Raw genomic sequence first — 23,298 nt, forward strand, 5'->3', positions numbered from 1 at the left:
TTCTCATCATATCACATAGTATTAGGCCAAGCTCACAGATAGAGGTTTATTTTAGCTTTTCTGCTGCCTTTTTTCCTATAGAAAGACTCAAATATCCAGATCTTTTTCACATTTTCAGGTTAAGACTTGAATATACTTTGCAGCAATCTCGATAGTAATATTTACACGTAATGACAACTATAGGTTTCTAAAGAATAATTTCTAGTTACTATAATGGCTTCTTAGAAAACCCACATGTGTGAGTTTGCTGTTTTGCAGAATGCTCTTTGCCACCATTTTCCTTCTGACGCTGTTTTGCAGCATTTAGGGGATGTGCACACGGTTATTATTTGTAGAGGAAAAGAAATACTAGAGTGTTGGCGGGTAAAATGCTGCCTAAAATATGTGCAAAAACGCTTCAAGAATTGACATGCAGAAGATATGAAACTTCTTCAAATCTGCAAGGAAAAAATAAGCAGAATGTACATGAGATTCCATAAATCTCATTGACTTTGCTAGTACATTAAAACACTGCGTTTTTTCATGCAAAGAACGTGCGGAAATAACTTTTGAAAATACGGCAAAAATGCAACATGTGAACATGCCCTTGGCTTCTAGTCCATCAAAAATAGTGTAAGTCTGAACTTGAGATGCCGCTGTGGATACTCATTCTGGTGTTAATACTATAGGAAATGACAAGGCAATGATCGCGCTTTTTATTAGTGTAAATAGGGAAATACAGCCCTCCTAGACCGGACACAAGGATTTTATTTGCCAATAGTAATAATATTGGTGGGTTATATTTTTTACACTATACTACATACTTTTTTCACATATAACTATTTTCCTGTGATAAATTGTATTATCAATATATGGACTGGAGTTATTTGTAATTTAATTCCATATTTGGTGCACACAGATTGTTCTTTCTGCTGAATTCTAGATTAGTCATTGCTAGTGTCTCGGCATATTAGCATGTTTTTGTAATTTTTTGCTAAACCCTAATGAGGATTATTTCCTTATACTTGATATTCGCTTCTCAATAGTATTCGCTTATTCACTATATTCTAGATTATACATTTTGTCTTAGATGTATATTGGAAGTTCTTCATATTTTTTTCTTATGTCACATTATTATTTTTCACAGTGAATGTTTGATAAAGATCATGTTGACGCTTTTGTATTATACATTTTACTTTGACTTAAAAATAATACTTAGTACAATTTTAATGGAAACAATTTGCTTCAATAACACAGACCCTTATTAAATGACCCAGCATGCCACTTCTGGCCTGAGCTTTCAATGTAGAATTACATATTTGCTGTGTAACTAAATAGCTGTAATGCATAGAATAATTGGGCTTACTACAGAAGGGATAGATGCTCTTCTAGTGAAGCTTCATGATGTCCATTGCTCCAGAGTAGACGACCTTCTCTATGAACACTAAATGCCTGTAAGGCACAGTGTGATTATGGGGTGGGAATGCTTTAGGACATTTCTTTAGGATACAATGACATTGGTGGCAGACTGGTATCTGGTGTCACCACTAAAGGACGGCAGAAGTAATTCAGGCACATACTGGTGACAGTTTAGGATAATGTTACTGAAAAGAGGCAACAAGCTTACTGGCCACAGAGTCTCCGAGACGCCAACATGCTTCATAACTACAAATACTCTTAAATAGGGGAACAGCTTCACCACAGATAGATGATTGGCAAAAACATTTACGCTGGGCTTCCACTTTCCAAACTTTACACCACCTGCTGGAAGGCTCCTCCGCAGTATCTCAAGCTGTCTCGGTGTCCATCCTCTTACAGAACAGCACTCACACGTTCAAGCAGTTATATGACCAGGTTTCACAAAGCAAACTGTAAAAATACTATTAATCAGATCTCGGACCAGATGGGGCTGATGTACGTACTCTGAAAATTCACATCAGGATGGCTGTGCAATCCTGATGTTAAGAGGAGCGTTTTATCCTTATTTTAATGTGATAAAGGAAAAGTTTCACAAAGGATTATACAGCCATCCTTATGCATATGCTGACAAGTACACCAGCCTCATCTGGGCTAACAGATTTGTATAATAATATATAATAATATAAGCAGTATGTATTGTAAAATCAGTGCTTGGATGTGGCATGAGGCATCGGAGGAGCTCAAGGACCCTGAAGGTGGCTGAATCCAGGTATCTAGACAGCTTCTCAGCAGCACTCACAAGCTCCATGGGAAACAACTTGTAAGCGCTGTCCTCTGTAGCGCCTAGCAGAGGGCAGGGACGCTGTTCCCCTCACCTCCCTGCTCCGTGCCCGGCGTCCTCCTCCCGCTCTGCTGGCAGCGCGCGCTCCTTCCCGGCCACTGTGCTTAGGGCGCGCGCGCTCTCCCTCCCTCTTAAAGGGGCCGCGCGCGCCGTCCTAAGTTGTCCCCGGCCAATGGCCGGAGGACTTCACCATATATAAGGCACCTCCTCCAAAATGGAGGTGCCCGAGCAATGTTGTTGCACTGTTCACTACTCTGCTTCAGCCCTCAGGTCCCGTTGCCAGTTACCTGCCAGTTACCTGCCTGATTTCTGCCAGAGTCCTGCCAGTTTGCTGTCTGTTTCCTGCCTGTTGTTCCTGCTACCTGCTTGCGAGCCTGAGGTCCGACGGTCTGCCTTACAACTCCTGTCAGTCTGTCTAAGGACCAGCTTGCCCGCTCACCTGGGAGCGCTTCTCCGCTACCTGCCTGCTTGCCTGCCCGGAGGCTCCGCCGTCACGTGCTGTGACCACCAGCTATTCCAGAGACTCTTGCCCGCTCACCTGGGAGAGCTTCTCCGCTACCTGCCCGCTTGCCTACCTGGAGGCTCCGCCGTCACGTGCTGTGACCACCTGCTATTCCAGAGACTCTCGCTTGCTCACCTGGGAGCACACATCCTCCATCTGCCTTGCTAGCCTACCTGGAGGTTCAGCCATCACAGGTCGTACCTACCCTTTACCTAGAGACTGCCCCGGTCACTTGCCGTGACCTCCAGCCCGTTCTTCCAGAGACTGCCCCGGTCACTTGCCGTGACCTCCAGCCCGTTCTTCCAGAGACTGCCCCGGTCACTTGCCGTGACCTCCAGCCCGTTCTTCCAGAGACTGCCCCGATCACTTGCCGTGACCCCCTGCCCGTACACCCAGAGACTGTCCCGGTCACCTGCTGTGACTGCCTGCCTGGTCGCCACCCGCTCCCTTACAAGGACCGCCCCCTTGTATAGTAGCCCAGAGGTTCCGCCTCCCAGACCCGTTACAGTTTGCTCGGGCCATGGAACCCGGTGGCACCCAAGCTCCCTCGCTCTTGGACCTCTGTCATGAACTGTCCCATCAGAGGTCCCAACAGGAGTCCATCCTGGGTCACCTGCGGAATGTCAATTCTCGCCTGGATACTCTGACTGCTCCACCAGCAACCTCCGCCAGTGCCATGACTCGCAACCCGGCAGCTCCGCTGCCCACCAATACCATGGTATCCTACCCCGGACCCCGGCTTTCTGCACCTCCTCGCTTCGGAGGCGACTCCGCCCAGGCTCGGGGCTTCATAAATCAGTGCACCCTGCACTTTGAACTGTTGTCCCACCAGTTTAACTCCGACCGGGCCAAAATTGCCTTCATCATGTCCCATCTCACCGGGGAGGCCCTGGCCTGGCTAAATCCTCTATGGGAGAGAGGAGACCCCCTGGTGTCCGACTTGCCTGCCTTCCTCACGGCTTTCCGGAAAGTCTTCGACGAACCCGGACGGAAGACCTCATCCGCATCATCTCTGCTACGCCTCCGTCAGGGAAGTCTCACCGTGGGCCAATATGCCATACGGTTCCGTACCCTTGCCTCGGAGCTGGCCTGGGATAACGACGCTCTGGTATCCGTCTTCTGGGAGGGTCTGTCCGGCCGTATTAAAGATGAACTTGCCGGTCGGGACATTTCTACCACTCTCGATGACCTAATAACTCTTGCCACCCGGATTGACCTACGGTTCCAGGAGCGTGCCAAAGAGGTCACCCGTGAGAGGAGGTTTCCACGTCTAGCTCCTTCTTTTCAGAAACCCGTCACTCCCTCCGTCTCTCCCCAGGTACACTCTCCTGAGTCTATGCAGGTCGACCAGACCAAGATGGTCAAAACACGTCAGGACTTACGCCGTGCCGAGGGGAGCTGCTTCTACTGTGGCAGTAAGGAGCACCGGATCCGTGCCTGCCCAGAGAGGTCGGGAAACGCCTGTGTCTAGGTTCGCTCAGAGAGGTCGACCTAGACAAGAATAAATCCTCTCCATCTCTGCTGCTGTCAGTTTCAATCGTCTGCGGGGAGAACCGTTATTTCGAATTAGCCCAACTGGACTCTGGAGCAGCCGGGAATCTTATTTCACAGTCCCTGGTAGAGAAATACTGCATCCCCACCAAACCTCTGGCTGTACCCTTGTCTGTTGCTGCCGTGGATGGGGGTCTCTTACCACGCCCCATCCAACTCATCACCGAATCCATTACTCTACAGGTGGGAATGCTGCATTCTGAGAGTATCTTCTTTCATGTTCTGCCTGGACTCTCTCACGCCCTCCTGCTAGGTCTACCTTGGCTCCAGAGACATGCACCCGTGCTTGACTGGCAGACCGGAGAAGTCCTTCGCTGGGGACAGGACTGCCATAAGACCTGTCTGGTTCCCGTCCATCCCGTCCGTCCTTCTCCTACCCCAGCTAACCTACCTGGACTTCCGATTCCTTATTGGTCTTATGCTGATGTCTTTAATAAAAAGGAAGCAGAGACACTACCCCCTCATAGACCATACGACTGCCCTATCGACCTGTTACCCGGTACTACTCCTCCCCGTGGGCGTATTTATCCATTATCCGCTGCTGAGACCCGGTCGATGTCCGAATATATTGAGGAGAATCTGGCCAGGGGATTCATCCGGAAATCTACCTCCCCGGCGGGAGCAGGCTTCTTCTTCGTAAAAAAAGGACGGCTCTCTCCGTCCCTGTATAGACTATAGAGGCCTAAACCAGATCACGGTGAAGAATAAGTACCCCCTTCCGCTCATTCCGGAGTTATTTGATCGTCTGAGAGGGGCTAGAATCTTCACCAAACTGGACCTCCGTGGGGCGTACAACCTGGTTCGTATCCGTCAGGGGGATGAATGGAAGACGGCATTCAACACCCGGGACGGCCACTATGAATATCTGGTAATGCCCTTTGGTCTCTGTAACGCTCCTGCCGTCTTTCAAGAGTTGGTCAATGACATCTTCCGGGACCTTCTCTACTCCTGCGTAGTGGTGTACCTGGACGACATCTTGGTCTTCTCTCCGGATCTCCAGACTCACCGGAGGGACGTTCGTCAGGTCCTGCTCAGGCTCAGGCAGAATCACCTCTTCGCTAAATACGAGAAGTGCCTCTTTGAGCAGACCTCGCTTCCGTTTTTGGGCTACATTATTTCTCAGACCGGCCTACGAATGGATCCAGAGAAACTGTCTGCCATCGAGAAATGGCCTCGACCGGAGGGGTTGAAGGCCATTCAGCGGTTCCTGGGCTTTGCCAACTACTACCGCCTCTTCATACCACACTTCTCTTCCCGGACTGCCCCAATTTCCGCGCTCACCCGTAAGGGTACTAATCCCAAAGAGTGGCCGCCCGAAGCAGAGGAGGCCTTTCTTTCCTTTAAACAGGCCTTCTCTTCCGCCCCGGTGCTGCATCGCCCGGACGGCAACAAGCAGTTCTTCCTGGAAGTTGACGCCTCCTCCTCTGGAGCCGGAGCGGTACTTACTCAAAAATCATCTTCCGGGAGGATGGTAACTTGCGGCTTCTTCTCTAAACTCTTCTCCTCCACAGAGCGCAATTATTCCATAGGAGACCGAGAGTTATTGGCCATCAAACTGGCATTGGAGGAGTGGCGTTACCTGCTCGAGGGGGCTCTTCACCCGGTAATAATTTACACTGACCACAAGAACTTGGCTTACCTCCAGCATGCCCAGAGACTTAACCCGCGCCAAGCCCGGTGGTCCTTGTTTTTTGCTCGCTTTGATTTTGTTCTTCATTTTCGCCCGGCTGACAAAAACGTCAAGGCAGACGCCTTGTCTCGATCCTTTCTGGTGTCTGATCTCGAGGAAGATCCGAAACACATCATCGATCCCGCCAGAGTAATGCAGGTGGCTCCCTTGAGTCTAAATCGTCTCCCTCCCGGAAAGACGTTCGTATCAGTACCTGATCGGGAGAAGATCCTTCACTGGGGTCACTCGTCTAAACTGGCTGGCCATGCCGGTCAGAAAAAGACCCTCCAGCTTATTACCCGGCACTACTGGTGGCCTACCCTGCACAAGGACGTAATAGACTTTGTTTCTGCCTGTGTGTCCTGCGCCCGCAACAAGGTTCCGAGACATCTGCCAGCCGGTCGCCTCCTTCCGCTCCCAGTACCTGCTGCCCCCTGGCAGCATATAGCAATGGACTTTATAACAGACCTCCCAGTCTCTGCCGGTTGTACGGTCATTTGGGTGGTCGCTGACCGCTTCTCCAAGATGGCTCATTTCGTTCCCCTGCCAGGCCTCCCGTCTGCACCCGAGCTAGCTAAAGACTTTATTCGTCACATCTTCCGTCTTCATGGCCTGCCCCTCCACATCGTGTCGGATCGTGGGGTACAGTTCACCTCACGCTTCTGGAGAGCCACTTGTAAACTGCTAGACGTCACCCTGGACTTCTCTTCCGCTTACCACCCACAGTCCAATGGTCAAGTGGAGCGGATCAATCAGAACCTGACCAGTTACCTCCGGCACTTCGTTAATGCCCATCATTCAGACTGGGTGGATCTCCTACCATGGGCCGAGTTCTCTTATAACAATCACGAGAGTGAATCCTCCTCCAAATCCCCGTTTTTTGTAGTCTTCGGTCAGCATCCTCGGATTCTTTTTCCTGTCTCCACCTCTGTGGACAACCCAGCTGCGGAATCTCTCGTTAGCAAATTTTCCTCCATTTGGGAGAGTACCCGATCCGCACTCCTTCAGTCGTCCGAACGGATGAAAAGACACGCTGACAAAAAACGCCTGGATCCTCCACAATTTCGTCCCGGAGATAAAGTCTGGCTCTCATCTAAATATGTCCGACTCAAGATACCTTCTTACAAGTTAGGGCCTCGGTTCATCGGCCCCCTGGAGGTCATCAGTCAGATCAACCCGGTGGCCTATAAATTGAAACTCCCGGCCAACTTACGGATCCCTAACTCCTTCCATGTATCTCTCCTCAAACCTGTGGTACTTAACTCTTTTTCCAAGTCTACAGGTACGCCTCCTGCTCCGGTTTCTGCTGAGGACGAGTTTGAGGTAGAGAACATTCTTGCCACCAAAAGGGTAAGAGGAAAGACCTTTTTTCTAGTAGATTGGAAGGGGTTTGGTCCTGAGGAGAGAACGTGGGAGCCCCGGGAGAACATCCATGCCCCTCTTATCCTTGCTAAATTTCTGTCTGGCCTAAAAAAGGGGGGGCCTAAAGGGGGGGGTACTGTAGCGCCGGCGTCCCTGCCCTCTGCTAGGCAGGGACGCTGTTCCCCTCACCTCCCTGCTCCGTGCCCGGCGTCCTCCTCCCGCTCTGCTGGCAGCGCGCGCTCCTTCCCGGCCACTGTGCTTAGGGCGCGCGCGCGCGCTCTCCCTCCCTCTTAAAGGGGCCGCGCGCGCCGTCCTAAGGAGTCCCCGGCCAATGGCCGGAGGACTTCACCATATATAAGGCACCTCCTCCAAAATGGAGGTGCCCGAGCAATGTTGTTGCACTGTTCACTACTCTTCTTCAGCCCTCAGGTCCCGTTGCCAGTTACCTGCCAGTTACCTGCCTGATTTCTGCCAGAGTCCTGCCAGTTTGCTGTCTGTTTCCTGCCTGTTGATCCTGCTACCTGCTTGCTAGCCTGAGGTCCGACGGTCTGCCTTACAACTCCTGTCAGTCTGTCTAAGGACCAGCTTGCCCGCTCACCTGGGAGCGCTTCTCCGCTACCTGCCTGCTTGCCTACCTGGAGGCTCCGCCGTCACGTGCTGTGACCACCAGCTATTCCAGAGACTCTTGCCCGCTCACCTGGGAGCGCTTCTCCGCTACCTGCCTGCTTGCCTGCCCGGAGGCTCCGCTGTCACGTGCTGTGACCACCAGCTATTCCAGAGACTCTTGCCCGCTCACCTGGGAGCGCTTCTCCGCTACCTGCCTGCTTGCCTGCCCGGAGGCTCCGCCGTCACGTGCTGTGACCACCAGCTATTCCAGAGACTCTTGCCCGCTCACCTGGGAGCACTTCTCCGCTACCTGCCCGCTTGCCTACCTGGAGGCTCCGCCGTCACGTGCTGTGACCACCTGCTATTCCAGAGACTCTCGCTTGCTCACCTGGGAGCACACATCCTCCATCTGCCTTGCTAGCCTACCTGGAGGTTCAGCCATCACAGGTCGTACCTACCCTTTACCTAGAGACTGCCCCGGTCACTTGCCGTGACCTCCAGCCCGTTCTTCCAGAGACTGCCCCGGTCACTTGCCGTGACCTCCAGCCCGTTCTTCCAGAGACTGCCCCGGTCACTTGCCGTGACCTCCAGCCCGTTCTTCCAGAGACTGCCCCGATCACTTGCCGTGACCCCCTGCCCGTACACCCAGAGACTGTCCCGGTCACCTGCTGTGACTGCCTGCCTGGTCGCCACCCGCTCCCTTACAAGGACCGCCCCCTTGTATAGTAGCCCAGAGGTTCTGCCTCCCAGACCCGTTACAGTCTCCTTGTTTGGGAGATCAGTCAACTCTGAAAGACAGAATGGTGGCTGACCTAGGCAACAAGCAAATTCTAGAATTAAAAATACCTCCTCTCATGAGAAATTAAGAGAATTTTTAAAAAGGGGTTATTTGCAAAGTTCCTTATTTTTACAAGCACTTTGCAATTTTACCCAATTAAGAAATTGAGTATAGCCTTTTAATAATGTAAGTAATCTGACTGATGTAAAAAACTATCCTTTTATAGACAGCACATTAAATATAAAATACAGGTGGATACAATTCTGTTACCATATACTGGGAATATAACTAGTGCCATGAACTGCCCATATGGGTAATGCCATTCAACTGTGCCATATAGTTGCCATATGTACAATATAGGAGCTATAAGAAATGTGCACTTTGAACTTCTGAATTCCAGCACCATGCGGAGCCTACACATGTATCGGTATAATGTGCCATAATGACTATTGTCATACCTGGGTTTATAATATTGGTGGTGAATATATTCTTATGGGCTCTGTATGACATTACTGACATGGGCAGCATTTGCCACTAATGATGGAGCACTGCATGACACTTTATGTTGGCGTTTTGTCCTATTATCTTGGGATAATCTTATTTTTCTGATCACTGTATATTACTAATATTCTGGATACTATACTTTTGGAATCATCTTCTAGTTGTAGCTCTGAAACTTGGGATAAAAGTGACTCTGTAAATGTCAGATTGACATTTTCTAGAATTGAAGAGCATTGTGGTAAGTATGAGAATGTACCAGGCAATAGATGTGTGTAATGCAATGCACATACCGCAGCCTCATGCTGAACCCCTCACCGCAGATTCATGAGTGTGAATGGCCCAAAGGCCAGACCGAAATCCCATTGAGGATCTGTGGCAAGACTTGAAATTGCTGTTCACAGACGTCTCCATCCAATCTCACTGAGATAGAGCATTTACAAAGAAGAATGGGAGAAAATGTCACCTCTAGATGCAAAGCTGGTAGAGACATACCTGAAAAGACTTGCAGCAGTAATTGCAGCGAAAGGTGGTCCTACAGACTATTTACTCCGGAGGGATAAATACAAATGCAAGTCACAGTTATCAGATTTATATTTTCTCAATATATAGAAAACCTTGTAGAATTTACTTTACACTTCACACATACAGTGGTGTGAAAAAGTGTTTGCCCCCTTCCTGATTTCTTATTCTTTTGCATCTTTGTCACACTTAAATGTTTCAGATCACAATACAAATGGAAATATTACACAAAGATAACACAAGTAACCACAAAATGCAGTTTTTAAATGAAGCTCTTTATTATTAAGGGAAAAAGAAATCCAAACATAGCATCCAAGCATATCGAGTGGATTATGTGTATAATAAATGTTAGTACAGAGCGTAGAAATAAGAAATAGGAGGGATAATGCACTAATACAATACAATATACAGTCCTGCTCATCATTATTTGCACCCATGAAGATGAAGTACATAATGTGGAATGACTGCTGAAAAAAAATGAATCAGTTGAAACAGTTTTTTGTATAGAGCACTCATGTTAAATACAAAAGAGCAAATGATAAAAAATAATTGAAAACAAAAAACAATTAGGGGGGATAGAAAAACCTAAAGCTTGCTGTGTCACTGGTATTGGCACCCTTTACATTAATTTAGTATAGAAACACATTTTGACTCGCCTGTGGTAAATCACAAAAGAGATTCACCTGTGATTAATTATCCGAGTCCATGTGACATGAATTAGCCAATGACTGATGACTTCAGTGTTTTAAAAAGCCACATGGCAGGCTCTATTCCTTTGTCACAATGGTGAAGACAAAAGACCTGTCTGAGGACATCATAACTGCTATTATTATCAAACACAAGACTTCCAAAGGGTATAAGGCCATCTTCAAAGACTTTGTTATCACAGTTTCAACAGTGCACAATGTTATTAAGAAGTTTGCCAAGCATGGAACTGTCAAGAATGTCCCTGGGTGTGGGGGAACGAGGAAATTGACAAGAGATGACTTTGAAGGTTGGTGTGAATGGTGGAAAAACCACCACACCAAACATCCAAAGACCTGAAGGCCAACCTGGAACAGTCTTGGGTCATGGTTTCAACAAGTACCATACGCCGCACACTAAACCAAGCAGAGCTTTATGGGTGAAGGTCAAGAAAGAAACCATTGCTGAAGAAAAGACATAAAAAGGAATGATTGATCTTTGCCAAAGAGTACCTTGACAAACCACAATCCTTCTAGGAAAATGTTCTGTGGACAGATGAAACAAAAATAGAACTTTTTGGCAGTGCAAAACAACAGTTTGTTTACAGAGGGTGCAATGAAGCTTTTAAGGAAAGAGCACCTTATCAACAGTTAAGCATGGTGGAGGATCCATAATGCTGTGGGGTTGCTTTGCTGCATCTGGTACTGGAGGCCTTGACCGTATCACAGAAATCATGAAATCAGAGAATTATCAAGAGATTTTAGAATGAAATGTCCAACCCAGTGTAAGAAAACTTGGTTTGAGTCAAAGATCATGGGTCCACCAGCAAGATAATGACCCAAAGCACACATCGAAAAGTACACACGAATGGTTGAAAAATAAAAATGGACTGTTTTAAAATGGCCAGCTATGAGTCCTGACGTCAATCCTATTGAAAATCTTAGGGGTGAGCTGAAATCTGCCATTGGGAAAAAGAACCCTGCAAACATTCAAGAGCTTGAACAAACTGCAATGGAAAAGTGGGAGAAAATTCCAGCTGAGAAGTGCAAGAAGCTTACAGATGGCTACAAGAAACGTTTGGAGGCTGTCAACAATGACAAAGGGTGTGCAACCAAGTATTAATTAGGGGTGCCATTATTGTGGCACATTCAGTTTTTTCTTTGAAATTGCAACATGGAAGTTGAAAAACAATATTGTATTGTTGTATTACTTTGGACCACAAATCCTGAGGATATAACTTTGGTACATTTCCATTTATTTCTGAAGATATTGTACAGTCTACGAAAAAATTACGGCGTGACAAGAATGGTGAGCAGCACTGTAGTACAATAAATCATTAAAAATTTAAATATATATAGAATATAAAAAATAAAAAAAGCTGAAATTAAATTAATAATTAATTTTTTAAAACCTTTTTTTAAAACGCATTTTCCCTTGAAATTATATACTGTATATATAAAGGATAGAGTTTATGTGTTCAGTAATAATGTTGTCGTGTCAATGGAAGGGTGAAAAAAAATGGTAAGAGGAGGATATATAGATGGAAAACGTCCAATCACTAGCTGCCTCTATCTGTACCAGAAGCTAGGTACCACCCGACCAATTATCCATAGATCATCGCAACCCAGGGAATCATCTATTAACTTTCATAGCTGCAAATCATTATCCGGTAATCTTAAGACAAATTTACATACCAAGAAAGGGGGACATTCAACTCATTTTGGTGAAACATTATTTCTATGTCTGTTATTCCTTTCATTCATCCTGCTCTGTTCAGCCGCTGTTTAGCGTGATAGTATCAATCCTTTATCTAGTAGCCATTCTTCCTTACGGGTTTTCACACAGGACCTGCTAATCTATCAGCAGCTTCCAGCAATACCCACTCCCCTTTTTTCGGCGCTAGTGTTTTAAAGCCTAATTTCTTTCTAGATTCAGCTCCGGACATTTGTGATAGATTATTTCCTCCTATACTCGTATATAGATATAGCCATTTGAATTGCTGTTATGAAATGTTTTGAAATGATTGAAAGTGCATGTTTAACAAAAAAAAATTTCTATTCTTATTAATCTGTTCTCCTCTCCTTTTTTAAGAGGTCTCAGAGTCCTGCCAATATATTGCTTTGAACATGGGCACTGAATTAAATCTATAACTCCTTCACTTTCACACCTTAAAATGCACCCAACAAAAAAATGCAAGTGTATTTCTGCAATTGTCCCATCTTTAATGTAACGGCAGTTCACACATTCATTCCTAGTGCTGTATATGGGAATCACTGACATTTCTACAGTATGTTATATTTTATCTTGATTATCAATATTTCTTGCACGGGGTCCCCATGGTATCATATTACTGATTGTAATTTTTTTATGTGTAATAAATGATTATTAATAGGGGGATTTATATGTGCCTGTAATTATTTTTCTTCAATAAACATAAAGCTAGAATCGCTACAGAATGTGCCTCTGCCATATACTAGTCTGTAGAGTTTGAATACTCGTGCAAGAAGCATTTATCAGGTTTGAATTTTATGAGAAAGTTTGCAGATATATAATGAATATGTGTAAATCAATCTGTACCACTAGGTAAAAATCCTTACATCAAGGAGACCAAGTAGACAAAAGTGAGCACTTCAAGTTAGTGTGTATAAAAAACAAATGATTTTACTGAACAATATCATAGACATTACCAAACACATACATAAAATAAAAACAGATGCCTCTTGTTTGAGGGATGGTAAGAAATACCAACCCAGTATGCATGAATATTATCTCCTGGTGCACCCCACAAAATAGCATAGAACAACCTAGCAGAGATAGTCACTGCAGAGTAACCTATACCATTACATAATCCAACGATTCCAAGGATTGAAACTATCCAAAGTGCATGTGCATGTCAAAGAAGGAAATTGTTCATTAATTGGGGTGGTCCAGTGGTTAAACAAAAACAAAATAAACCCTGCTTCAAAGTCACCAATCAAGAGATAAATACATAATAAACCCTTAAAGTGCATGTGTATGGAGAATTATAATGCTCAGAATTATAATACACCAATGTCTGGAAATGACAGGGCTACTACAGAGCATGTATATAACTTAGTGTTCACAGAAGCGAAAGAGTCGAGGTGAAAAGCAGTTTATATGCTTGTTAGAAACTCACAACATGTATGGCTATACATGCAATACCGCACGCCTGGAAAACATGGACTGCCTCTGATGTACAAAAGCCCTGCTAGATGCAATAAAAAATAGGTAAAATGCAGTGGTGTACCACTAATGGCGGCAGACCACACGACTGCTATGGGGCCCGTGAGCTGGGGGGCCCTATAGCAGTCCAGGGGCGGACATATCGCTGCTGGTGCAGCTGTGCCGGGGGGCCCGCCGGTGCAGCGTCTCCCTGCTCCTGGCGAGCAGGGAGCGATCCCTGCAGCCCCGCTGCTGACAGGACAGAATGGCAGCGGAGCTGCAGAGATCCATCCTCTGCTTCCTGCCCGCCGTTTCCTCCCTCACACAGGCACGCGCTCCTTGATGACATCATCATGCAGCGTGGGCCTGTGTGAGGGAGGAAATTGCAGACAACAAGGATGCTGCGGCCTGCGGGGGAACGGGCAGAGAGGTAAGTGTTTTTTTGTTTTTTTTTACTGAAACGCTGGTGAGAGCAATAATGGGGCTGATGGAGCTGGAGAGCGCAATAACTGGGCTGATGAGGCTGGGGAGAGCAATCGTGGGGCTGGTGGGGCTGGGGAGAGCAATCGTGGGGCTGATGGGGCTGGGGAGAGCAATCGTGGGGCTGGGGAGAGCAATTGTGGGGCTGATGAGTCTGGGGATAACAATGGTGGGGCTGGGAAGAGCAGTGATGCTGCAGCTTGCGGGGGAACGGGCAGAGAGGTAAGTGTGTTTTTTTTTATTTTTACTGAAACGCTCAGGAGAGCAATAATGGGGCTGACTGGGCTGGAGAGAGCAATAGTGGGGTTGATGGGGCTGGTGAGAGCAATGGTAGGGCTGATGGGGCTCGGGAGAGCAATCGTGGGGCTGGAGAGAGCAATGGTGGGGCTGATGGGGCTGGGGAGAGCGCTGATGGGTCTGGGGAGAGCAATGGTGGGGCTGGGAAGAGCAGTGATGGGACTGATGGGGCGGGGAGAGCAATGATGGGGATTAGTAGACCAATGACGGGGATGGGGAGAGCAATGATGGGTTGCTGGGAGAGAGCAATGATGGAGGTGCTGGGAGAGTAATTACAGGGGTTGCTGGGAGAGAACAATGATAGGGGTGCTTGGAGAGAGCAATGACGGGGGTGCAGTGAGAGAACAATGACGGGGGTGCTGGGAGAGAGCAATGACGGGGGTGCTGGGAGAGAGCAATGATGGGGGTGCTGGGAGAGAGCAATGATAGTGGTGCTGGGACAGAGCAATAATTGGGGTGCTCGGAGAGCGCAATGACGGGGATGCTGGGAGACAACAATGATGGGCTGCAGGGATAGAGCAATGACGGGGGTGCAGGGAGAGTGCAATGACGGGGGTGCTGGGAGAGAGCAATTACGAGGGTGCTGGGAGAGCAATGACTGGGGTGCTGGGACAGAGCAATGTTGGGGGTGCTGGTGTAGCACCCTGAGGATTCGGCTGCTACAGGGGTATTGCACCTCAACCCAGAGGTCTGATATTCCACTCCCGGGTAAGGATGGAGTGTGGATCTGAGCTCAGAAAGCTGCATGCACTACACACATCCCATTTCCGAGGAACAGACCAACGGTACTCCCACTTAGAAATGTGCAGGTACGACCGAGTCTGTTCCTGGCTGGAGTGGGAGGGGGGTGGAACATCCCAGTAGTGTAGGTGCAGATAGGGGGAGCAGTCTGGGTAAAGTTAGGAGCTCATTGGGTGCTGGTCATCTGAGCTCACACATAGAGGGAGTATATAAGGTGGGCACCATCTTAGGACAGGGTCTTTTGCAGAGTGAGGTCAGTCAGTGAGACGTCAGTCTTTGCAGAGGAAGAGAGCAGAGGAGGAAGAGCAGCTCCAGGGCCCAGAGAGAGAGAGGAGAAAGAAAGGCCCAGAGGGGGAGAAAGAAGGAACTCCAAGAGCCCAAATTAGACCAGAGGGTGAAGAGTTGGCAACAGGGTACCGGATCCCAAGCTGGCAGAGGCTACAGCACACCTTAGCCAGGAACCGGAGGTCGTGGGCAGGATCGATCTGCCACGATCACCCACTAAATCCACCCGGAAGGCAGACCAGGAATAGGGTCAGGGAACCCAGAGACAAGGGTTTCCCACCAAGAGGCCCGAGGGAGCCGGACATAGGTGGATCCCTGGTGGGGAAGGCCAGAGAAGAGGACAAGACAGAAAGGGAGCTCAGGACCACGCTCCTGAATCACCTGGGGGTTGGCCGAGTCCAGGACCTGGTGGACGCAGCACGGCTTGGGTGGTCACTTAAGGCCGGAGTGACCAGAACAACTGCAGTAAGTAAACAAACCCTGAACTGCACAGCCCGACTCTGAGTCTCATTTCCATCCCCGCTGCACCACCACAACCCCCATCCTCTGCAACTGACCCCCTGAGGCTATACCCCTCCCGTTGGGGGTTATACTACCTAAGCTGCACAAACACCATCAGCCTCAGCGGACCCTGCTGCAGCGGCGGCCGTAGTGACCGCAAATCAACGGGTGGCGTAGTCGACACAAAAGAACATCTAGTAACATCATAAGGACTGCCACACACTGAGCTTGACACCCTGGGCACGGACCGGGTCACAGCCACTCGGAGACTACAACCCCCATCTGATCCGGCTCCGGGTATCCCCAACAACACTGGCCCAGGGGGCGCGTCAACTTTGGCGTAGTCGGCAGGATTACGTGCCCGCAACAACCGGGTACTGCGTGCCTGAAGAAAAGTTCATCGTTACCTTAAAAAGAAGTCTCCTGCCGGTTCCGGAGGGTCCCCGCCATCGGGCCCCATCGCAGGTCGTTTCCCGCCGGTTGTCCGCCATTTGCGGCTTTTTCCCGCCATCCATGGAGTTTCCCGCCGCTGGGAGACGATTCTCGCCGTTTCTGAAGATTTCCCGCCTTGGAGGAGCGGACGCCATTGTGGGCGTGCCAGAGGGTGGCAAAAGGCCACCTCCCATCGTGGGCCAGGTCGAAGAATGGCGCCAAAAGCGGAAACCGCGCCCACCAACAGAGACTGTGATGCTGGAAGTGTCCATCAGCGTGAGAGAACTGCCCCTGGAACTGACAATCACAAAGTTGCCCCGGGACCACCCTCAATGGGGGCGGAGACAGAAGAAAAGAACGAAGATGGGTGCCGCCTGGAGCAGTCTGGAGAGAGCGCACCCGGAGATGGAGGGAGAGCCAGGCAGCACCGACCCAGTGGTCAGGAGCCTGATGCGGGCCGTCACTCCAGGCAGCACCGACCCAGTGGTCAGGAGCCTGTTGCCAGTCGCCACTCCAGAAAGCCTGCTGGAGATTCTAGCACAGCTCCCCCGAGACCGGGAGTGTGCACAGACTGCGCTGGAGGGCCTCACACAGAGGTTGGCCCGGGTGCAACGAGAGACGTTGGCGGAGTGGAGCCGAGAGATGGCCCAGCAGACCGAGACTCGTCAGCGGAGCACGCCACCCGAGACGAGGAGACAGACCGCCTCTGAGGATGGCGCAGGAGGACTGAAGGCCGGAGACGGCGCCGAGAAGGGAGCTGAACGGACGGAGGCAGGTAAAGGGGACGTCTCTACCCCGAGCCGGGAAACCGCGTGCCTGCCCCAGCTCCCCGTCGCAGAGCCCGAAGTTCCCCCTGCCGTGCCCGTCGCTGCAACGTCACCGCCGCAGACTAGGCCTCAAACGGAAGCCGCGACCCCTGTGACGTCACACGCCTCGACCCCGAGCGTGGCCAAGCAGGAAGTACCATCGGCCTGGTCGCAAGGCCTAGTACCCCCGGGCGACGCAATACCAACAGCGCCCCCTACCTCCGCGGAGCCCCCGGCCTGGTCGCAGGGCCAAGTAACACAGGGCGCCGCCGTTCTTACGGTGCCCTTTACTTTCAAGGTGCCCCAGGCCTGGTCGCAAGGCCTGGTTAACCCGGGCGCCGCTACCACCACTGCGCCCATAAAAACAAGAGTGCCGCACATGGGTGAAGACCTGTTCGCCCAACATACGTGCCCGGATGGGCAGCCCTTCGTATGGCCCCAGGAATACATCCAGCTGGAGCTGCAAAAAGCAAGGGCCATGTGCGAACCCCTGATCCCGGCTCCAAAGCCCATAAAGAGGATCTCGCCCCCGCTAGAAGAGACCCAGTTTGAGTGGGATCCCACCGGAGAAGACCTCATGGGGTTCACTCAGGAGACTCGGGCAGCCGCAGCGGAGCGTGCAGAGTGCTGCCGCCAGCAGCTCGAGGTCTTTGAGAGGGAGCGGAGAGAGAGGCGGGTCCGGGAACAGCAAGCGCAGATAAGGAGCGAGGAGCAGAAGAGCCGGACCAGGAGGAATCCCCGTGCAGCTCATGGTCCCCCTTCCACCGGGACTGTGATAAAATTCAACATGCAGCACGGATGGGGCTTTATTAGAGACCATCAGACCCCCGGCGACGTCTTTGTAACCCGCAGAGACGTAGAAAGCCATCTGCCGGAGGGACACAGAGGTCGTGACCTGTATGTAGGGGACGAGGTCACCTTCACCCGGCACAAGTGTGCCAAAGGACCCTACGCCCTCCATGTGCATCGCCTGACGGAGGAGGAGCAAGAGGACCCGGACGGGTCTGAAACTGAAACTGTCCACAAAGAAAGAGCAGGAGGACGCCGTCGTTGAGTACGGTAGTGAAGAGACTGTATATAGTTACCCGTAAGGGTACCAAAAACTGCTGCTGCTATTATAGTCCCCGTTGGGACCAGCCAAGAGTGAACTGTTAACCCCGTGTGTCCCTATTCCCACTGACCGAGGACCGAGAGCGGTCAATCCTCCCTAATACCTGGCCGAGGACTGAGAGCGGCCATATTCCCCTTGTATATAGTTGCGCTTCCTAAAGCGCCCCCTACCGGTTTTATAGGGAACTGTTTTATTCCAAGAGAGACTGTCGCACTTTACCCGGTCACAAGTTGCACAGTGACCGGAGGAACCAGAAACAAGAATGTTTCTAATGAAAAGTTTTTATGAAAAGGTTTATATGATAGTTTATTATGTTGTTTATGAAAAAAAATGTATGTTTGTGGATGTTTCTTATATCTTACAGCCCGAGGACGTGCTGTGATTTACCAGGGGGGAATGTAGCACCCTGAGGATTCGGCTGCTACAGGGGTATTGCACCTCAACCCAGAGGTCTGATATTCCACTCCCGGGTAAGGATGGAGTGTGGATCTGAGCTCAGAAAGCTGCATGCACTACACACATCCCATTTCCGAGGAACAGACCAACGGTACTCCCACTTAGAAATGTGCAGGTACGACCGAGTCTGTTCCTGGCTGGAGTGGGAGGGGGGTGGAACATCCCAGTAGTGTAGGGGCAGATAGGGGGAGCAGTCTGGGTAAAGTTAGGAGCTCATTGGGTGCTGGTCATCTGAGCTCACACATAGAGGGAGTATATAAGGTGGGCACCATCTTAGGACAGGGTCTTTTGCAGAGTGAGGTCAGTCAGTGAGACGTCAGTCTTTGCAGAGGAAGAGAGCAGAGGAGGAAGAGCAGCTCCAGGGCCCAGAGAGAGAGAGGAGAAAGAAAGGCCCAGAGGGGGAGAAAGAAGGAACTCCAAGAGCCCAAATTAGACCAGAGGGTGAAGAGTTGGCAACAGGGTACCGGATCCCAAGCTGGCAGAGGCTACAGCACACCTTAGCCAGGAACCGGAGGTCGTGGGCAGGATCGATCTGCCACGATCACCCACTAAATCCACCCGGAAGGCAGACCAGGAATAGGGTCAGGGAACCCAGAGACAAGGGTTTCCCACCAAGAGGCCCGAGGGAGCCGGACATAGGTGGATCCCTGGTGGGGAAGGCCAGAGAAGAGGACAAGACAGAAAGGGAGCTCAGGACCACGCTCCTGAATCACCTGGGGGTTGGCCGAGTCCAGGACCTGGTGGACGCAGCACGGCTTGGGTGGTCACTTAAGGCCGGAGTGACCAGAACAACTGCAGTAAGTAAACAAACCCTGAACTGCACAGCCCGACTCTGAGTCTCATTTCCATCCCCGCTGCACCACCACAACCCCCATCCTCTGCAACTGACCCCCTGAGGCTATACCCCTCCCGTTGGGGGTTATACTACCTAAGCTGCACAAACACCATCAGCCTCAGCGGACCCTGCTGCAGCGGCGGCCGTAGTGACCGCAAATCAACGGGTGGCGTAGTCGACACAAAAGAACATCTAGTAACATCATAAGGACTGCCACACACTGAGCTTGACACCCTGGGCACGGACCGGGTCACAGCCACTCGGAGACTACAACCCCCATCTGATCCGGCTCCGGGTATCCCCAACAACACTGGCCCAGGGGGCGCGTCACTGGTAGAGAGCAATGACGGGAGGTGCTGGGACATAGCAATGACGGGGGTGTTGGGAGAGAGCAATGATGGAGGTGCTGGGACAGAGCAATGATGGGGGCGCTTGTATATTTTCCGTGTGCACATAGCCTTACAGTTAATTGGGGGGAGTCACAGAGACTGAATAATTTACATTATTGGCAGGTGGAGATTATAGTTAATGGGGGGCACAGTGCTGCTTATCAGTTTATATTTTGATTACTAAGTGGCTACCCCTAGTATATTAATGGGGGGTTACAGATCTGTATTCAGGGGCTCAGTGCGGGGGAGACACATGTATATATACAATATATGTGACCTTGTATTATCTAGGCTGGAGATCATCATGACAAGACGAATCATGACTGGGAGATGTCGACATGAAGGTCTGACCAGATGGAGAAGAAGCAGCAGAAATCGACTCTGATCAGACGAGACGTCAGCGGTAAGTGCCTGGATGTAAATATTATTCTGTATCTGCGCTGTATGACTTGGAGTGATAATGTTACATGTAAAATCCCTTAGGCTGCATTCTCACATTTGTGTAAAATGTCAGATTTTTTTATCGGATGGTCCACGGACTTGTAGAGTTTTATAGATCACGGATCACGGATCTGAGAATGAGATCTGTGAGGATCAGAGAATGTCCTGTTCTGATCCGATTTTGAGGATTAGAATAGGACATGCTCAATGCGTCTGTAAAACAGGGTAGCACACTGACACTGCACACAGATGCAGGAATATAGCCGTATTATGTATAGCACAGTCCCTTAGTACATAGTGTACTCACTTATTATGTATAGCATACACCCTTAGTATATAGTGTACTCGCTTATTATGTATAGCGCCGTCCTTAATTATATAGTTTCATCTTTTATTATATATAACACCGCAATCCTCGGTGTGGGGAGGATGTGTTCCGTCCCAAGGTCCGACTGGGTCCCGGCTTCCACTATGTTTACCCAGTGTGCCGTCAGAGAGATGCACCGTCCCTGGCCAGAAGCACTTCTCCACGTGTCCGTTGTCAGGTGGACTCTCCCAGTAACTGAGTTGTTGAGGGCACGGCAGATGCTTTGGGACACGTGCTTGTGTAGTGCGGGGATGGCACACCGGGCAAAATAGTGTCGGCTGGGGACCGAGTACCGAGGGACGGCCACCGCCATAAGATTGCGGAAGGATTCCGTCTCCACCAACCTAAAAGGCAGCATTTCCAATGCAAGCAGTCGTGAAATGTGCAAATTTAGGACTGTGGCCTGTGGGGCGTTATCTGCGAATTTCCGCTTTCGTTCAAAGGTCTGGGATATGGACAATTGAACGCTGCGGTGGGACGTGGACGTGGACGTTGATGCTGTTTCTTGAGAAACTGCCATAACAAGTGAAGACTGAGAGGAGGGGGCATCTTTACATGCAGTATGGACAGGGGATTGACTTGCACACACAACAGGGGGTTCTATTGCACGCACAACAGTGGAACAAGCAGTGGTGACACCCGCTGACACTGGTCGTGGACCCTGGGTTTCGCCCCACAAAGTCGGGTGCTTTGCTGCCATGTGCCTGATCATGCTGGTGGTGGTCAGGCTGGTAGTTTTGTCACCCCTGCTGATGCTGGCATGGCAGGTGGAACATATGGCCTTTTTGGGGTTATCAGCAGAGTCTTTAAAAAAATTCAAGACTCTGGAAGACCTACCGCTTGTACTGGCAACGTCCCTCGTGTTGGTGTTACGGGGAACGGTTGCCTGCCTTCTGTCTGCGGCCACCACACTGCTTCTTCCTGCCTGTTGGGGTACTCTGCCTCTCTCCCCCTGTGTGCTGCTGGCCTCACTCTGCATGTCCTCCTTCCATGTTGGGTCAGTTACTAGATCATCCACCACCTCCTCCTCTTCCACTTGCGCACCACGATCCTCCTCCCCACTTCCTGGCAATTGTGTCTCGTCATCGTCCACCTCTTGTGACAGATTGCCAACGTCGACTTCCTGTGGTCGTGGCTGTTCAAATATTTGGGCATCGCAACATGAGATCTCCTCTTCCACCACTTCAAGCGTATCAGGCGAGGGGCCCAAATATGGAAATGGACCAGTGAACAGCTCTTCAGAGTGTCCAAGTGTGGGATCACTTGCTGTCTGACGACACTCGGCATGGTGGGAGGAAGGAGCATCAGGGTGAGGAGGAGTATGCGGTCGAGACTCACGGCTACTAAGAGTTGACCGTGTGGAAGACAGACCGGAGGTGGTGGTGCCCAGGTAACTGGAAGTATTGTCTGCTATCCAATTAATAACCTGTTCACACTGATCAGTTCTCAATACTGGTGTTGTTCTGTGCTTCCCTAGTAATTCGGACAAGAAGTGGGAGCGAGAAGATGTGGCTGTTGGTTGTGGCACATTTTCACCTTAGCCACGGCCCCGTCCTCTGCACGAACCATCACCAGAACGTCCACTTCCACGTCCCTTGCCACGCGCCTTGCCCATTGTAAATGAAGTAAAATAGCTTACACTTGCACTATCAATGGAAAAAGGGTAATAAAGAGTAGATTAGAACCGTGGAAGAGGAAAACCACAGTTATTGTTTACTGGGGTATACCACACTTTTTTAAATAGAGATATTTGCGGCTGAACAGTGAGCGACACACTCAAACTGCTTTTTTTTTAGATACCAAAGGCCCAAAACTGGATATTACAGCGATTTGACCCGTGGAACTGCGAAACCACACTGGGATGTCGGGCCTACACAAGACTATTTTCAACAGATATATTTTTGTGTCACAACAGTCAGGAGACACTACTGTTTTTCTTTACTGAAAAAACTACCAAAACCTGAATAATAGAGATTTTTTACCGTGGAACAGTAAAACCACAGTTATAATTTACTGGTGTATACCAGGCTTTTTAAAATATATATATATATTTGCGGCTGAACAGTGAGCGACACACTCAAACTGTTTTTTTTAGATACAAATGGCCCAAAAGTGGATAATACAGAGGTTTGTACCGTGGAACTGCAAAACCACACTTGTATTTCTCGGGCCTACACCAGACTATTTTCAACAGATATATTTGTGTCTGAAAAGTCAGGGAGACACTATTTATATTTTTTTTACAGCAAAAAATGCAAAAAGCAGGATAATAGAGATTTTTTACCGTGGAACAGCAAAAGCACACTTCTGTCTCTCTGGCCTACACCAGACTATTTTCAACAGATATATTTGTGTCTGAAAAATCAGGGAGACACTATTATTATTTTTATACAGCAAAAAATGCCAAAAACAGGATAATAGAGATGTTTTACCGTGGAACATCAAAACCACAGTAATAATTTACTGGTGTATACCAGGCTTTTTAAAATATATATATATTTGCGGCTGAACAGTGAGCGACACACTCAAACTGTTTTTTTTAGATACAAATGGCCCAAAAGTG

General features: G+C 49.4%; 1 protein-coding gene across 1 annotated transcript in view; it reads right to left on the reverse strand.

Annotated features, from left to right (window-relative positions):
* LOC141191520 (uncharacterized) overlaps positions 1 to 23,298 on the reverse strand; it is a 1,025,631-nt gene that overhangs the window by 774,009 nt on the left and 228,324 nt on the right. The window lies entirely within an intron of this gene.

The sequence above is a fragment of the Phyllobates terribilis genome, unplaced genomic scaffold, assembly GCF_046119375.1.
Source record: "Phyllobates terribilis strain yellow unplaced genomic scaffold, ASM4611937v1 Scaffold_47__1_contigs__length_9908305, whole genome shotgun sequence".
NCBI classification, from domain to species: Eukaryota; Metazoa; Chordata; class Amphibia; order Anura; family Dendrobatidae; genus Phyllobates; species Phyllobates terribilis.